The sequence below is a fragment of the Dromaius novaehollandiae genome, chromosome 4 (assembly GCF_036370855.1).
Source record: "Dromaius novaehollandiae isolate bDroNov1 chromosome 4, bDroNov1.hap1, whole genome shotgun sequence".
NCBI lineage: Eukaryota > Metazoa > Chordata > Aves > Casuariiformes > Dromaiidae > Dromaius > Dromaius novaehollandiae.
Genome location: NC_088101.1, coordinates 5,525,535 through 5,541,573, shown reverse-complemented (window position 1 = coordinate 5,541,573; position 16,039 = coordinate 5,525,535). Strand labels below are relative to the sequence as shown.

Below are 16,039 nucleotides of genomic sequence, written 5' to 3'. Positions count from 1 at the left end.
TAACAAGGAGAACAGAAAGCGTAGCAGTGACAATGGTGTTTACAGAAATATCCCGGCATGATGACAATGTTTTTTCAAGTTATTTTTATTTTGGAACCATACTAAGTGTTCAGTGGTGACAAAGACCCCATCAGGAACATCATATAAGTACACTGCTGTAGATTATACATGAACTTATGTTTTAGTCACTTTCCACAGTTCATGTGCTCCAGAAGCCCACAGACCACAGGCTGAAAACCGCTCCTCTAGGAGAGGCCAAATATGAGGAAAAACTGATCATGATAGAAGGAGGAGTCCTTTATTTCCACACCTTTATATCCAGGGCAAAAATGGAAGAATTCAGGATGTACAAGCTTCTGCGTATGAGGAAGCAGTCTTGCTTCTCTGAGACTGTAATTCCAAATATTGCACAGAGCAGAAGGGATCAAGACCTTTAACCACATTGCAATCTAAAACCTGCTGCCACGGATAAACCCTGAACAAGCTGAAAGAGCCAACTTAGCAGTTAGGATGCTAAAGAGTCAAGGTGTCTACTGAAAGGGTCAAAGAAAGAAATTTTGCATGACGGAAAAAGATGAAAATTCTAATCCATAAATTACATTGGTCTGCAGTGTTACAGATAAAAAGTGGAACTTACATTCAAGACTGTGACCTTATGGGTGACTAAAGTTAGCTGACTGATGACAGCCTGGTTCATCGGGAGCTCTCCAAAGATATTAACTTCTTCTCTAGAATCTGTCCATCGAGCCATAAAACAACAATCTCTCCTTACAGTGGCAAGGAAATCCTAACTATGCAAACAGAAACCAAGCGGATACAGTGATATCAGCTGAACCTGCAGGGCACACAACAGTGCTGTGAAGGGAGATTTGGCCCATTCATCTCATTTCACTAAGCTCTAGCTCAAATGGCCGCTGGTGACTTTTTTTAGGTGACTATTTACTCACATCAGCAACAGCACCAAACCTACTGAAGGTGTATGAACAAAAGATTGTCTTCTCAAAGGAAAACCACAGAACAGCTGAATGGGAGTGTGGGAAAGAGGAATGGTAACACAGTACTATCTCGAGTCTTGTCATTCCAGACTGTATTTTTATACATATTTACACTAAGATTATTACTAATTAGTTGGGCAACTCAGAAATTACAAGAGAAAGAGAAGAATAAAATAAAAAGTGGTGAGAAAGGCTATAATGTACTGTCACTGACAGAAGTAGCCATTACAGGATCAGCCCACACTGGGGATCCTCTGGTAACAACGAGGTTTTTGAAGTTATTCAAGATGCTTTTGTTCAGCTGAATAAGCCAGAAGTTTTCCCTGCTACAATGCCTTCTTTCTTGCCTGTGTAGTTATAGGTGGTTCTGTGTGGGTAAGAACAAACACCTGCATCCATAAAGTTACAATACAGCCTGGCACCCTGGTCTTAAATGAATTTTTCACTGGGCAAGACTGAAGCTTTTCACTTCTGTTATCTCCTGTACCACCTAAGCCATGTTTGGATTAATTTTAAGCCATCTTTTCTGGGACCTCTCTGCTACATGAAAGCAAAAGCAGCTTCACATCAGTTTTAGCTTGGGACACTGGCTAAAATCTGATTCTAACTGCAGCCTATGTGGATTCAAATGCAGAATCAGGTCTTTATTTTGACTTTGGCACCACATCATGGAGTCAGCAGCCTTTTTTCCCCCCCCACTATGAATTCTGAGAAACATTCTCTACTGAAAAGTCACCATGTCCTAGCTTCTTTCTGATCTGAAAACCAACAATGCAACTTTGAAATTCCTCCCCTTTCTCTTGAAACACACTGAATGGCCAAAGTAAAAGGTTCATTTCAATCTGGATCAAATAACAAAATCAAAATTAAGAAAAAAGTCACAACGTGCTGAGGAAAAAAGTTAAATATTTAGCCAGCAAAAAGTTAAATATTTAGCCAGCAAAAATGCATAACTTAAAGGAAACTGTCCCATGTAATAGAAGAGGAAAAAAAATTCAGATGAACTGGGAATAATTCTCTGCTTTTCTCACTTTAGACCAAAAACACTCAATGCTTTGTTGATTCAGTCCAAAGAGATCTGAAATGCTTGCCTTGACCTACTACTGACAATGCTAATAGGTTCAGAGAGAGCAATGTAAAAATTAGGTAGAAAGTACATACCCTGAGTACAGGAGCAGTGACTCAAGAGTTGTGTCTTTCAGCGTACAAAGGTTACACTACAGTCCTTCTCACTTGGAAATAAACCTCTCTTTAAACAAGCCTTATGTGAGTGAGTAAACACAAAAGGACATCATAAGAAATAGAAAAAGCTCGCTCACTGCATTGAAGTGACTGAAGTGCAGCATCTCAGAGACTTTCCAAAACACTACTGAACTTTCTGGGTTACCATGTGCAGGCTCACACCCCTTTCCCAGGACAAAAAGGTCTGTAAACTGGTCTGGAAGACAGTCTTGATCAATTGGTAGATGAGAGGTAAATATGTGATTATGTTACAGGACTAAATACCAGCCAATGCAAGCAAATTCTCCTCCCCGTTATAAGCTTGGGGCAATATCTAGACAACCTTGTGCAAGTCACTCTCCCTTTCCATGCCTTGATATTTGCAACTGTAGCAGAATTGATAATGATAACACTCACTGTAATTATGCTTTGAAATAAGATGAAAGAAATCAGAAGTGGGATATGTTTATAGATTGAAATCACTCCCTGCAGCTTCTTCTCTTCACTATCATGGAAACCCTGTCAGGTAACTTAAAACTAGACACTGAACTTAAAGCCATCTGAAATCTGACAATATAAATTCAACTAGCTGTGTAAGAACTAGCATTATTTTTTATATGCGGAATACTACTTCTCCAAAATCTCTGTGTCAAATATTAAACCCTAGAGTGGGAGTTTTTTCCCCTCCCCAGCGAGTACTTTATCACAGACATAAACAACAGAAGCCTACTTACTTCAGATATGAATGGAAAAAAAGGGAACCAAGACTGGATTTGCCCATGACAACTGCAGTGAAAGAACAAGAAAGTAGAGAGGCCTATACCAACATGAAAGCTTTTAATATGCTACTGAAAGTCAGATTCAAATGTCAGTTATATTTCTTTACTAGTCAGATTATTGTATCACAAAACTTTAATGATGGTGCATACTCAGATGAGAGGAACTGTGGCTACAGCTTACTGTGAATTCAGAGGAACTATAGGTACTTTTTTTGAAAGAAAAAATAAAGGTGAAAACAAAACTCTTAAAAAAAAGTAGGAAAGTCTTACTGAGGAGGAAAGTTTTGCGGGGGCACTCCTGGCTGGCTTGATACTCAGCCGACAGAGGGTAATTCCCCCAACATAAAATCAGTTCCCACCAGTTGAGAATCTGGACCAAAGATTTAACAGAAAAATACAGTTGTTACCTTAAGCTTGTGTTTACCAAAATAATAGTGCTCAGCAGAAAGAAAGGAGCGCAGCACAGCGACTTAACGTAACAGGACTTTGTGACCTGTCCCACTCCCACCTTCTCTTTCCCTATAGTCACCCTGAAAAAGAGCTTGCACTTGCCTTGGACACCCCTTGATAGCAAGAGACTTCTGCCTTGCCCAGCCCTTGTCGGCTGTTTTATAGAAGCTGAAAAATTTCTGTGGGGATGTACCAATACCAAACTTTTGTCGGAAAGATTTTTTTAACTCTAGGAGGGAACTCCTAGTCAAAGGAGTCAAAGTTAAAGAAACAGACTTAAATCTCCTCTATGGGTACCAGCACCTCAGTAAAACAAATACCACAGTGATTAGGTTATCTCAGCTAGAGTGCAGGACCCATAGCTTTAAAACTCAGTCTCATATGCTGTATATACAGTCCCATAACTTATCCATCCTCCCTTCTAAACCTCCTCTAACTGATATTTTAAACATGCATATTAGAAAAGACATCAAGACTATACTGTTAGCTGCACTACAAGCTGCAGAAGCAGAAAATGGCACAAAATATCTAAACCTTTTTATTAAAGATGCTGGATCCTGTTGTCGATTACCTGGCATGCACAGCTCTGCTTTCTGAAAAAATAATTCAGGCGCTCCCTGATTAAATTACTCCTGCAGTGGAAAAGACATTGAGCAGCCTGCCTGTTTCGACTGGTTGTGTAGTTAAGGAGCTCAATGAATATGGAAATAATTGGAAATCCTAGACCAATATAACAGAGGAATATGTGGTCCACATAAAGGATATCCTGAGGTTGCCTGAAAGTAAAATCATAGTGTTATACCAAACAAATGCAAAATCCTTTGTATCAGGGTTCAGAATTAAAAACAAGTAAGCGTTACTTCACTGAAATCCCGGGGCTTTCAGCAGAAAAGCAGAAACCTTTTCAAAAGTTCTTATAGACTGTCATCCTCAAAAAGAGGTGGCACTAAGAACTAGTTAGACGCTAATTCCTAACTCTAATCTAGACCTTTGTGTCTCCTTTGCTGTCGAGGTTTAATAGGGTTACAACAGATAACTAAGCAGTTTCCAGTCAAGCTTTTTTGACTTGGACAGAGAAGTGCTGATCTTTTTAATAGTTCAAACACAAAAGGATTCTAATCAACGTGTAAGAAATGGATAGCCATTCTACAAAAACAAAAACCTTACTACCAGATGAGCCTGTTTTCACCAACTCAAGCAAATGATCTGCAAAGAGGATAAGAAAATTACATACCTACACTAATCTGGAAAAATCTGTTAAAACTTCCCTTAAATCTCTTAAAAACCCTACATTTTCCTTGGATGTGGCTCACTAGTCCACCTGTGCTAATCGTGAAAAACTCATCACCCCAGCATAAGAGGCACTTCCAGCGAAACAGAACTGGTCTGCTTCACACATACTCCCTGCAGATGGAATACAGCACACATTCAAGCATCTCACAGAGCTCCAGCATTGTTAGCACATACATTGCTCCCTGGAATTACTGGCAAACAAGGGATGTTACAGCAACCTTCTTCTACCTGACTCTTGTAGCAATGGGCAGACCAAGAACCAGGGGAAGAAAATCAAATTAAAGCTGTATTTGGACAAATGCAAATGTACATACACACATGGTTCTAAAATGCTTTTTGGCCGCATCTAAAAATTTGGGTCACCATCTCATTATTATACTCTTGCAGGTTTCCAAGATATGTTCTCAAAACACACCTTCATAGCTGGTGCTTTATAATTAAAATTAACTAGTTTCTTGGTAAAGTTAGTTCTTCATGATTTAAGAGTGAAGCATTATTTTCCCTTCTCTGCTGCTAAGAAATTTTCCTTTCATTCCTTTAACATTACATAAGCGCTTTTCATTTCCTGAAAAATTCTCAGAGAAAGCTGGGATATTTGTGGAATAGTTTATTAATTCATTCATAAATACATATTCTTGGTTCAGTTAAGTGCGAGAAAACTTTAGGATCCCACCACTGCCATTTATCTCATAATGTCACCTTCCACTGCCCTGCAAACTGGAAGATTAGTGACGTTTTTCTTTAGGCTGTTTTCTACCACTGTGACCCAAACAAATCTCCAGATAAGCTTCTAAGCTAATAACCACCGTTTTCATAATAAATGGATTAATTGAAAATATTTCTATTTCTCTGAGTTTTAATTTGCTACAATTTGAATCCATGTTCTGATGTGTTATATATTCTCTTCAGAATTTTTTTTTATCTAATAGCAATTTGATGAGGGAAACCAAGTGTAGATAACTCGTTTCAGAATACACAGTGCCGTGTCTTACCAATAGCTTTACACAAGTTTTCCAAAAGTTAATTTAAAATCCCTTCTCTGAAATGAAGAAGCTTCACCTTCTTGCAAATAAAATAATAACAAGTTTCCTGTAAAAAGGGTGTTTCAAAGCTGTTACATCTCTCTTCGGAATAGTCAAACTGAAAAGGTTTGCTTAGGTACCTGTTCCACATTAAAAGTATACATGGGAAAAAAACATTTTATATCCCAGGGTAAAGCTCCTCCTTTCTGAATCAGTACAACTCCTAAAGTTTCCCACTATTAAAGATGCTAGTACCAATGTGTTCATCCTAAATGTCAAGGAAACATCAGCTGTCAGATACACAAAGGCAAAGATCCCAAATACAGACACAATAGGAGAGACAAAGGACAACATTCTCTGGACTGGATAAGCCGAAATCTAACAGCCCATTCAGAGGTTGAGAAGATTGGGTTTTTTTAAAAAAATAAAACTAAAAATGCACACAATGCATCCTTCACAACTGGAAGCCCCTTTGTTCTGACACTGAGTCATTATCACTGATCTCATGCATACATAACATCATCTAATTATGTTGTAATCAGCGTGGCCAGCACTTTCACAGATATCTTCTCTGAAGTAAATTCATACAGAAAAACGTTCAAAAAAAATCTTAAATTATGTAAGGACCAAAACTGCATTTTCAAGACTGAACTGTACTTCATGCTCTGCCTCAGAAGCCCTCCCAGATGGAGTGAAACTATCACACTGGTAGCAGAGATAACAGTACAGGTGACAACCTCTCCTCACTTTTCACAATTCACATCCCAGCACAAGATGCAAGCGAAAGCACAAACTGATGACAAGCAGCTGGGCAGAGTAACATTTGAAAGCCACTGAAGCTGTCTGCTTCAGTGCATGTGCCTGGGAGCCCTTTCGATATTTGATCACTCCTGTACTTTGAGTATTCTACCCCACAGTTCTTAATCGAGCTTACTTTCCAAAGCAGTGACCACTTACTAGATTCTGTCTAAACCAGGCGGAGCTACAGATGGCTCAACAGTCTTGAAAAATCAAGCTATTCTAACTCCTAAATATGGCTATACAATAGCATATAATCTAGCAGGTAGCTCTGAGATGAAATGTAGGAAACAAGTCCTGTTTCTGGTTCTGCCACTGGCCTGCTGGACAGGCCCTTGGTAAGTCATTTCACTACACATAAACCAGGAATGCTAGAGAATTACATCAAAATCTGAAAAGCATTATAAACAGCTGATTATTACTGATATCTGGCTGTGGGCCAGATAAATCTTGGTCCAGTTTCTCATACTGGAGAGGAAGACAGCAGAACCATTCGACTTAAGATCTGTCAACTATTTATAGCTTTAGCTTTACAAAAAAAAGTTTCTCAGAAATAGCAAGCCAGAAACCTACTGCTGCTTCAGCCCTCTCCAGCAGAAACAATTCCCAGGGGTCTTTGCACACCATTCCAAGATTGCTGGAGTGCATATTGTTCCATTTCTTCTTGCCAGTAATTTGCAGTACCACTTTGAGTCACACAGTGGAGAGGAAAAAGGAAGAAAAATCTTTCTTCCCCAACGATTTCACTTCAATAGAGTTTTTAAGCACTGTTTTGCCATTCTCTCATTTCTGAATAGGCGGGTGATGCACATGTCCAAGTGGCTGGTTTGTGCTTCCCTGTTATCAAGGCAACACAACACAAAGACTATGCCTATTCATGTAAAAGGAGAGGTAGCCCACTTCATCACAGGAACAGACATAGAAATGAAAGCTATCATCTCTTCTATCCACTTGCTAATGAAGGTGAAAACTTCCTGCAAAACTTTTTTCTACTGTTGCCTCCCCACCTTCTTTGCTAAATTTTGCCCAATCTAGCTCACAGGCATCGTTAGCAAAAATGAACTTACTTAGATGCCTGAGTTACTTCATGCAATCCAGTTGTTCCTCCTACATTAATAGCACCACCTCTGCAAGCCCATTCTTCTGGGCTGCGAGCAGGCCACCAATTAAGCTGGCAGAATGGCATGCTGGTTTCAATGACAGCGTGACTGAGGGGACAGCAGAACTGTAACTTTGAAGAATTCAGGGCAAACTGAAGATCTGAATGATGTTTGATGGTAATGTACTCCTAACAACACTCCTATGGGCTTTGATGGTGCTTGGCATGGAACAAAGTGTTAGCATCTTACTGTCTTGTCTAAAATATATAAATCTGTTGACGATGAACCAAAAAAGAATAGAATCCAGAACTGTAACTGTTCTGAATCTGAAAAGGAGTGAAGATCCTGCCTTTATATATATATAAAAAAAATAGGTATTGTTCTCAATACAACACAGAACGTAGGAGGGAAGAAATACTAATTTTGCAGAACAGCGCATTACATTTCTTCTTTAGGTGCCAGTGAGGGGAAGAAGATATGTGGTCTGGGTTTTCTTTTGACATTCCATGGAGGAAATTTAAATAGTTCACAATACTTTTTCTCAGCCAAGAAGTTAAACATAGTTAAAAGTGGTTGCACTGCTGATCCTTCATGAGTATTTCTGGAGAAAAAGCAAAACAGGCCAACAAAGCTTCTACAGCCTCATCATTAATTTCTCTGATGCCCACCCATCATTGGAGACTTGTCAGCAAGTGTCCATATGAAGAATATCACAATCAAGAATTCCAAGCACAGTGTTTGGAAGAACAGGCTGCCATGTCTGTGTTTCCCAGTGAAGATGAGAAACAAGAAAGGCTTACTGCCCCCTTGACCAGTTAACTATCTACAGCTGTGGCCTGAATGAATAGTTAACAAACCTAGGAGTAAAAAGCTGTTATTAATGCCCTACCTTTTGATGCTTTGCTGCAGCTAAGGTATAACACAAGGAATAAAGTACTTTCAGCTTGATCGACATGCTCATGACATTTCTTGAAGCAGACATTAGCAACTGCCATGGAGCTGTTCGAGCTCCCTGGAAGCCGTGGGAGACATTCAGTGTATGGTATTTTTATCAAAGTCTTTATTCTTGAGCCTAAACGCAATCAAGTCCTAATAAAAGGATCCCATGCAACTATAACAATGAGCTAAATCACCGGGGTTCACCCAAGTGCTCCAGCTTCATGGCATTCTGCCAAAGGCCTCTCTTCAGACCAAGACATGACTTCAGACATAACTCCTTATATGCAATATTGTAACAGTGCTCAGAGGCCCTCACAGAGACTGCAGCTGCACAGGCAGTCACAAATGCACACATGACAAGGCAAACTGAACCAAATACTTGCACCCTAAATTGTTAAGGGGAAAGCAGTTTGCAAGGTGTCCCTAAGGTCCATTTATTGGGTGCTCAAACTCTTCAGTTTCCATGTCCTACAATTCTTCTATCCTGTCACCTCCTTCAGTGGGTCCGTCCTTGACAGTAACACACAGCTCTACACTATCTTCTGTTGACCAGCCTTCTATCTCATGTGTCCCTATCTATACTGTTTCCCCAAATGTATCCTTTCTGCATTTCCCCTCATCTCCCTACATGACCTTCCCTCTCAAGCTAAATATGGCAACCTGAACACCGTTCATTCCAAAGCATCTGCTGTTTGACCACCCTGCTGGTAGGGACAGCTCTATTTTCTCCAAGAAAAGTAGTTTGCCCTGGGATGAAAGAAATGCCCTATCTTCAGAAGAGACAGTTACAGGTTTTGTTTGAAAATAAACACTGAGAACTTTTTCATATCACAACACTGAACAACCAGAACCAAAGCCCTAAAGAGAAAATTTTAACCAGGCCTAGATGATCATACATTTGGGATCAGCTGTGTAGCACATTTGGGTCTAGCCATATCTCTCTGCTTCAAACCCTACCAGGATGGCCTTTCCCATCAGAACTCTATCGGGGAGTGAGGTTTCTGTCCTTGTAGCATCAGAGTACAACTTGTTCAAAGACCAAAGTACACAGACTACAAGACCTGGTAGTCATGCACAGCAGTGATCATGCTCAGGCAACAGTCGCTCCTAATGCATTGCGAGTTGTCACTGCTTTCGGTGTCAGGCAAAAGCCAGTCAGAGTTCTGCATAACGTTATGTTAATGTATTCACTGGTGCAGAACAAGGCGCAACCTGAAAGACATTTTTCATTGAACCACATGTCCTAAAGAGAGGTGAGGTAAACTAGCCAGTCAAGTACAGAAGGTGACACATACAGTACTAAAGAGATCCTTCTGTGTCAAAGAACATGAAATAAATTAAATACAATGATGAGAACTTGTCCTGGATAAGACAGGACAAAAAAAGAAAAACAACAAAAAAACCCAAAAAAGCTCTTGACAAAACACTGAAAGACAGATCTCTTGAATGGACCCAACACCATTTGGAATTCAAACAGCAAATCATTTTGGAGACGTGAGGAACCAAACAAGAAAGATTTAGAATGATTTTCTAAATCAAAAAGGTTTCTGGATCTGCAGTACAGCATGCCTGCCTTAAAACAAACTTCCCCTTATAAAAGATGCCAGAAAGATTCAGAAGGATTGATTTAAATAGTGATAAAATGACAGAAGGCACCTGCCAAAATCTTGAGTTATAAAAATGGGAACCTGCACACAGAAACTAGTAGAAGAAAAATCTATCTTCCTGGAATCTCAACATCTTAAATCGCTTGAAAAGAAACAAAAAATAATATTTTCTAATTCCCCAGACAATAATCATAAGCCACTAACAGTGGTATACCATACAAATTCCATTTTCAGCACAGTTGCATATGGGCAATGTTGCAGTGACACCTTTCTGCTGAACTGATCCTCATAAATAATGACTCAATAGCTTAGAAAGCCAAGCACTTCTCATAACTAAGACATTAAGTGAAGAAGGAAATAAGCAGCCTGATAGGAATCACTACTTTTCTAGATGCTTTTTAAAAATTTTTGAGTACTGTTAAAAAAAACAATACACCAGAAATGTGCTGTATATGTTTGAAAACAATTAACTTAACATTTCCAGAAAAGTCATCCTACAAGTAAAGTGATTCACAGTGGAAACAATTTGTAACTCAGTTTTACAAAGTTTGCGTAAGAATTGCCTACTAATGGCAAGAAAACCACTCACTCACACACTTAATGTGAAAATAATAGAGGAGAAAACCAAATCAATTATAAAAACATTTTATCATTATTTTTAAGCATTCTCCCAATCTAGGGTACACCACCAAATAGAAACATGCAGATCTGCAGATGCAGATATTGCTGAAATAAAAATATAGGATTTTAAGTGTTGCATAGACAAGGAACAGTTTTGTGACAGACAAATATTCATGTTTTATAATCAGAGAGAAAAAGAATAAATAGCAACAGGATAATCTCAGTAAATGCAATGAAAGAAAAACGGATTCTACTATATACTAATTTCTGAGATAGAGAAAGAAGATTGCCTTACCTCAAATACAGCTTGAAGAGAAACATTAACAATATGTCTACATCCTTTCTTAGCTCTCTTTATAGAAATCTAAGAACTACAAAATAGCAAATAACACAAGAAGTACAAAATAGCAAATAACTATCTTCCCTGCAGACAGCATGTGCCCAGGAGTAACATGTTTTCCAGTAAAGTGTGTTGAAAAGAAGAAAAAAAAAAGTAACTCAAAAAGACAATGCTTTCAAAATAAAGGAGAGGGAAAAACTTTGTTCTTAAAATTCCCAGTAAGGCTTATTACATGTTGAGGGAGTGCAGACATCCAGGAACTAAATAACAGAGACAGAAATGTGATGTCATCTCACTGTTTTCAGTAAAATTTTAATTTGGTACGTTTGTCTACAAAATAAAGATGGCAAATTCATCTGCACAGAACTCAGTCACCGAAGATCTGAAAAGATTTCTATTCCAGTACTAGGCGCACATGGGCTCAAATGATACAACCTCGCTAACTTGCTTTTTCCTCCCAAACTACAGTGCTTTCTAAAGCTACACTTGAATGTTAAATGCTTTGGTCAAGAGTTCATCCACTGACCTGCAATGAAAGCCTCGTGTTCAGCTCCAACATTTTCTAACAGCAAACAATAAAAAAAAATGGTTTCACGGAACAAACTGTTAAAAAACAAAATCCTCACATAAGCTCTCCCTGAGGGGGAAAATATATCCACAAGCTTTAAATTGGCCAGGCGGATTTAAGAGGAAGCAAAAAAAAAAAAAAAAAAGCAGAAAAAAAAAAGCAGCTCTTTCTGTTGCGTCAAAGAGCTCAGTGTGCAATAGGAACAGTGAACAGAGTTGTTAAACTGGCAAGCCTTTGCTGAAGACAGCTTTTCAATATGCTCTCAGCATCGTCTCCCAGGGCTGGCTGGAGACAGTCCCACTCCTCTTACATGAGCTATGCTCCTTCAAGAGGCAATCGCTCTGAAGGACAGTTTCTATAAACAAGCTGTCAACTGTTTTGCTGCACATGATGAGGGTAATTACATACATATACATACCGACATTGACATATAAGAAATGCATGTTCTTGGGGAAAATACAGACATACTCCAACTAGTAATCTTCACTTGAGTTTAAGAACAGGATGCTGCTGAGTGACTCACTGCCTTGCTAAAACTCTCTGCTTACATCGTTCAGCATGCTGTTAGAAAGTAAATTTGAAAGACACTGTACTTACAGAGAAAGTCTCTAATGTAATTCCATCTAGATTCCATCAGGACATTGCAGCCCGAGCAGCACTTACTGATTAAAGGAAATCAGTAGTCACATGCTGCTGATTTGCTTTGTGTTTACTGCAGAGAACTGGGATGGCTGTCAGTCTGTGGCTACAAGAAATGAATTAACCAGATCTCCTGGGAACAACCGCTACATGACAGAAGACATCCTCAGAGACTGAAGCACTACATTTACTGTGAAGAGAACACTGAAACTGAGCAGCCTGGTTAGAAGTGAATAAAACCACGTTCATCACCAAATATGGGGAATTACTATACAGCTCTCTACATCTGAGGAAATGACCCTGCATCCCTCTTAAAAGCAACAGAGATCTAAGCAAAGGCATTCAGAGCACAGTTCAACCTGCTCTCATCCAGGTGCCTCTATCTGGCCAGTTGAACTGCATTCTAAGCTTCACTAACTATAAAGGCAAAAAAGGACGACTTTCTCAAATAAAAAGTTACAAATACCTAATTTCTCCTTGAAAAAGTGTTTTTGTATGTGGCAGAATAAGTTTCTGAGTAACGTGCATCTAAAATACAAGTTAAAGATGGTATTTTCTAAGCTTTAAACCCCACACACTCCATCCAAGCTCCTTTGTGCATCAAGCAAGAGCTGTAATCAGCATGCTGTATTATGCTTTCATCACACCTGGACAACTCACTGTGTTCAGAGCTTCAGCCGCAGTGTCACTGCAGCCATAAGCGTAACTCTAGCCAAATGAGATTATGTTGATTAATAACTCTGTCTATGCTGGGTGGAGGAGAACTACAACCCAGTTCAGTTTCCCAGACCTAACGGCTAGGAAAGTAGTTTAACACTTCTCGTAATAGCAGTACCTGCCCATAAGACTAGCTAAGTGTTTCCCATCACAAACACCTATTTTCCACTGCTCATCACTATGAAATTGCAGCCTGAGGGAAGCTGATCACACTTGCTCTCTGCTTGAAATGTATTTTTGGTTTATGTTAGGACCATAAAAGTGCAGTTATCTGTAGTTACATATGCTTGGAGCAGGTGGCTGGACCAGATGATCTCTTGAGGTCCCTTTCAACATAAATTGTTCCATGCTTCTGTGAAAATTAGGTCAATTAATAACAGCTGCTTTAGGCTATTACAGAAATGAAGTGGACTGTGCCAAACAAAAAATGTTTTGAAGCAGGAATTTGGATTTAACTGTGAAATATTATGGACACTCCTAGAGACAGATCTCCGTGCTGTTGTTTCATGAGAAGGCACTAGATCTACTGAAACATGCACACTTGTACTGACATTGCCACCTATCAAGTCATTAACAAGATACCAGTCTGTGGAGAGGGATATGTGTTGGATCCCAAATGTCCTGGCCAGTTCTGCACTTGGACTCCCAGTCTCCTTTTGTTCTTATTCCTGGTCTGCCACTCAGATACCTTTCAGCTCTAAGCCATTTGGTCTCAGCCTCAAATTCTCAGTCGCAGGCAACTCAGACAACTTAGCTGTAGAAATTGCTCCTCATAAAGCCCAAACACATGTAATTGGTCAAAAACCTCCACGAGGTTTGACCTCTAGTTTTTGACATAGCAGACGTCACCGCACAGCTAGCTCAACATCTAATGTCTTCTCCAAGGCCTTGCCCATAGGACACTAATGGGATTCAGGCTTTCCAGATCTTAATATCTAGAATTTTAGAAGGTGGAAAATGACACTCAAAGCCATCTGCCACTGTTCAGTGCTAACTTAATCACCTTCTGAACACTTCTGTGTCCACCAGAGTGCCACAGTTGCCCTAATGGAGCCTCTCACTGGTGGTGTAAAACCGATCTGGCGCACTGCAGTCAAGGTCTGCAAAGCTGCCTTGCAGATCATCTATCCCTGCACTGGACACATGCTCCCTGCTATGCTGCCTGCATCTACCACATGTATTGCTGCTACTCAGATGTCTTGCTTAAGAAACAGGACAGATCTCTCCTACATCTTTGAAATTATCACAGAGTGAAGGGTTTTACTTCCTAAGTCCAGGGGTTGGGCATGCTTAATGGAAGCCCCTATTAACTCTGCTCTTCCAAGCTTGAATCCTCTTCACGTGGCTCCTACCTACATCTACGTCCCCTTCAGACTTCTTGCCTGGTATAAGCTACACTATTTACATGACGTCAGACTTGGACTCCCATGTCCTCTTTCCCTGGAGGGCTGAGTAGATAAGCAAACAGCTGTTGCTTGAGGAAAAAATGCAGTGACAGGGACTCCACAAATCTCTGTGAGGGGCAGCAGAGCATTAATTTAAAAAAAAGATTATTCACAGATTTTAAAGAAAAAAAATGCCAAAGCATCCAGTTAACACACAGTCACAAAAAAGAGGTGTTCCTACTACAATGGAGGTACTCCCCCCGCTTTGTCTACTGGATTAAATATAGCTACCTCCTGCTTTTAGGACTCCTTGTGAAATCAGTCCAAAACCCGTTATCTCTCTGACTAGCTGCTGTCTTGGGGGCTGCTTTGCACTGGAAGTTTTGCAGAGGACTCCTCACACATCTACTCCACTTCAAAGGCAACAGCTTCGAACATGCACTGCTACCCAGTTTGCTCTTGTAGCATCTTCATCCTGGCCTCACAAGAAGGCCAAAGGAAGTGACAACCACCACATCAGTCATTGGCAATTTCTGAAAACACAATACACAGCACCGTTATCCATATTCCACAGCACCGTTATCCACATTCAGCCTCTCAAGGCAAAACTCAAATTTTGAAAATTAAACCTACATATCTGCACAAGGGAAGAGTTCTGGATAGACCTACACATCAGCTACTAATTAACATTCTTGCATTTACAGTAGATTGCAGGACCATAAGGTCTTTCCTAAGGACCTGTGCCACTCTACAGCAGTGTGTAGACTAGACTGCATGAGCAGGAGGGGAAGAGGAAGAGGTGGCTTGTGGCTATTGTATGAGAGGCACCTGACTTTCTGACATGGCTTTGTCACCTTTCTGAATGGCAAATTAATCATATACTTTGTGTTCCTTCAGACTGCAACTGATTGGTGTATGAACAGAAAGATAAGAAAAGGGGCAAGGAACAGGAACCTGCATGCACTGCTGGGCACTGATGAATTGATAGGGTCAACTGCCTTCAATGAGGCACTTGTACAATAGTTGCCACTGTGATCATGTGCCATGAATCACAACTAGGATTTGTTATTAATTCAGCAGCGGGAAACAGAATTAGGGCATGAAAAGACAATAGTTCGAGTGCTTGCTCTTCCTCTTTTGCACAGGAAGAGTAAGCTGAATTGGTCTGGAATCATTTCCCTCCCTCAGAGGGCAGGGGTTTAGCAAGTCCCTCTCTTGCTGATGGCTCCCAATTTTCACACAGCATACAACTCCCAAGCACAGGCCATCGCTGTGATCACTGAGTGCAATCAAAAAGCAACATTCTCACCAAAAGCTGGCAAAAGGCTCCTGAGATAATGCTGGTGGTGGCTTTAGAAAGAGGAATTGGCTCTTGCCTGGGTGCAGGGGGCAGAGAAGCCAGGTTTCCAGGCCTCATGGGATATTTCATTCTGAACCCCAGAAACGATGTAAGACCAAGGATTTTACAGTGCCTCACAGCTGAAAATCTGTTGCAGCTTTGCTCAATAAGAACACATTGTTCAGTACAGCAATCAGCATTTGTGGGCCTTGTGCAATAATGGAGA

The 16,039-nt window shown here is 40.1% G+C and overlaps 1 protein-coding gene across 2 annotated transcripts in view; it reads right to left on the bottom strand.

Annotated features, from left to right (window-relative positions):
* Nucleotides 1–11,929, bottom strand: part of CSGALNACT1 (chondroitin sulfate N-acetylgalactosaminyltransferase 1) — a 52,624-nt gene extending 40,695 nt beyond the window's left edge. The window contains exon 1 of one of the 2 annotated variants that reach the window (XM_064510267.1): nucleotides 11,692–11,929. The gene's annotated coding sequence lies outside the window, so the exon portion shown is untranslated. The remainder of the gene's footprint in view (nucleotides 1–11,691) is intronic. The other variant, XM_026116688.2, reaches the window with a different exon arrangement.
* Between the last annotated feature and the right edge of the window lie 4,110 nt (nucleotides 11,930–16,039).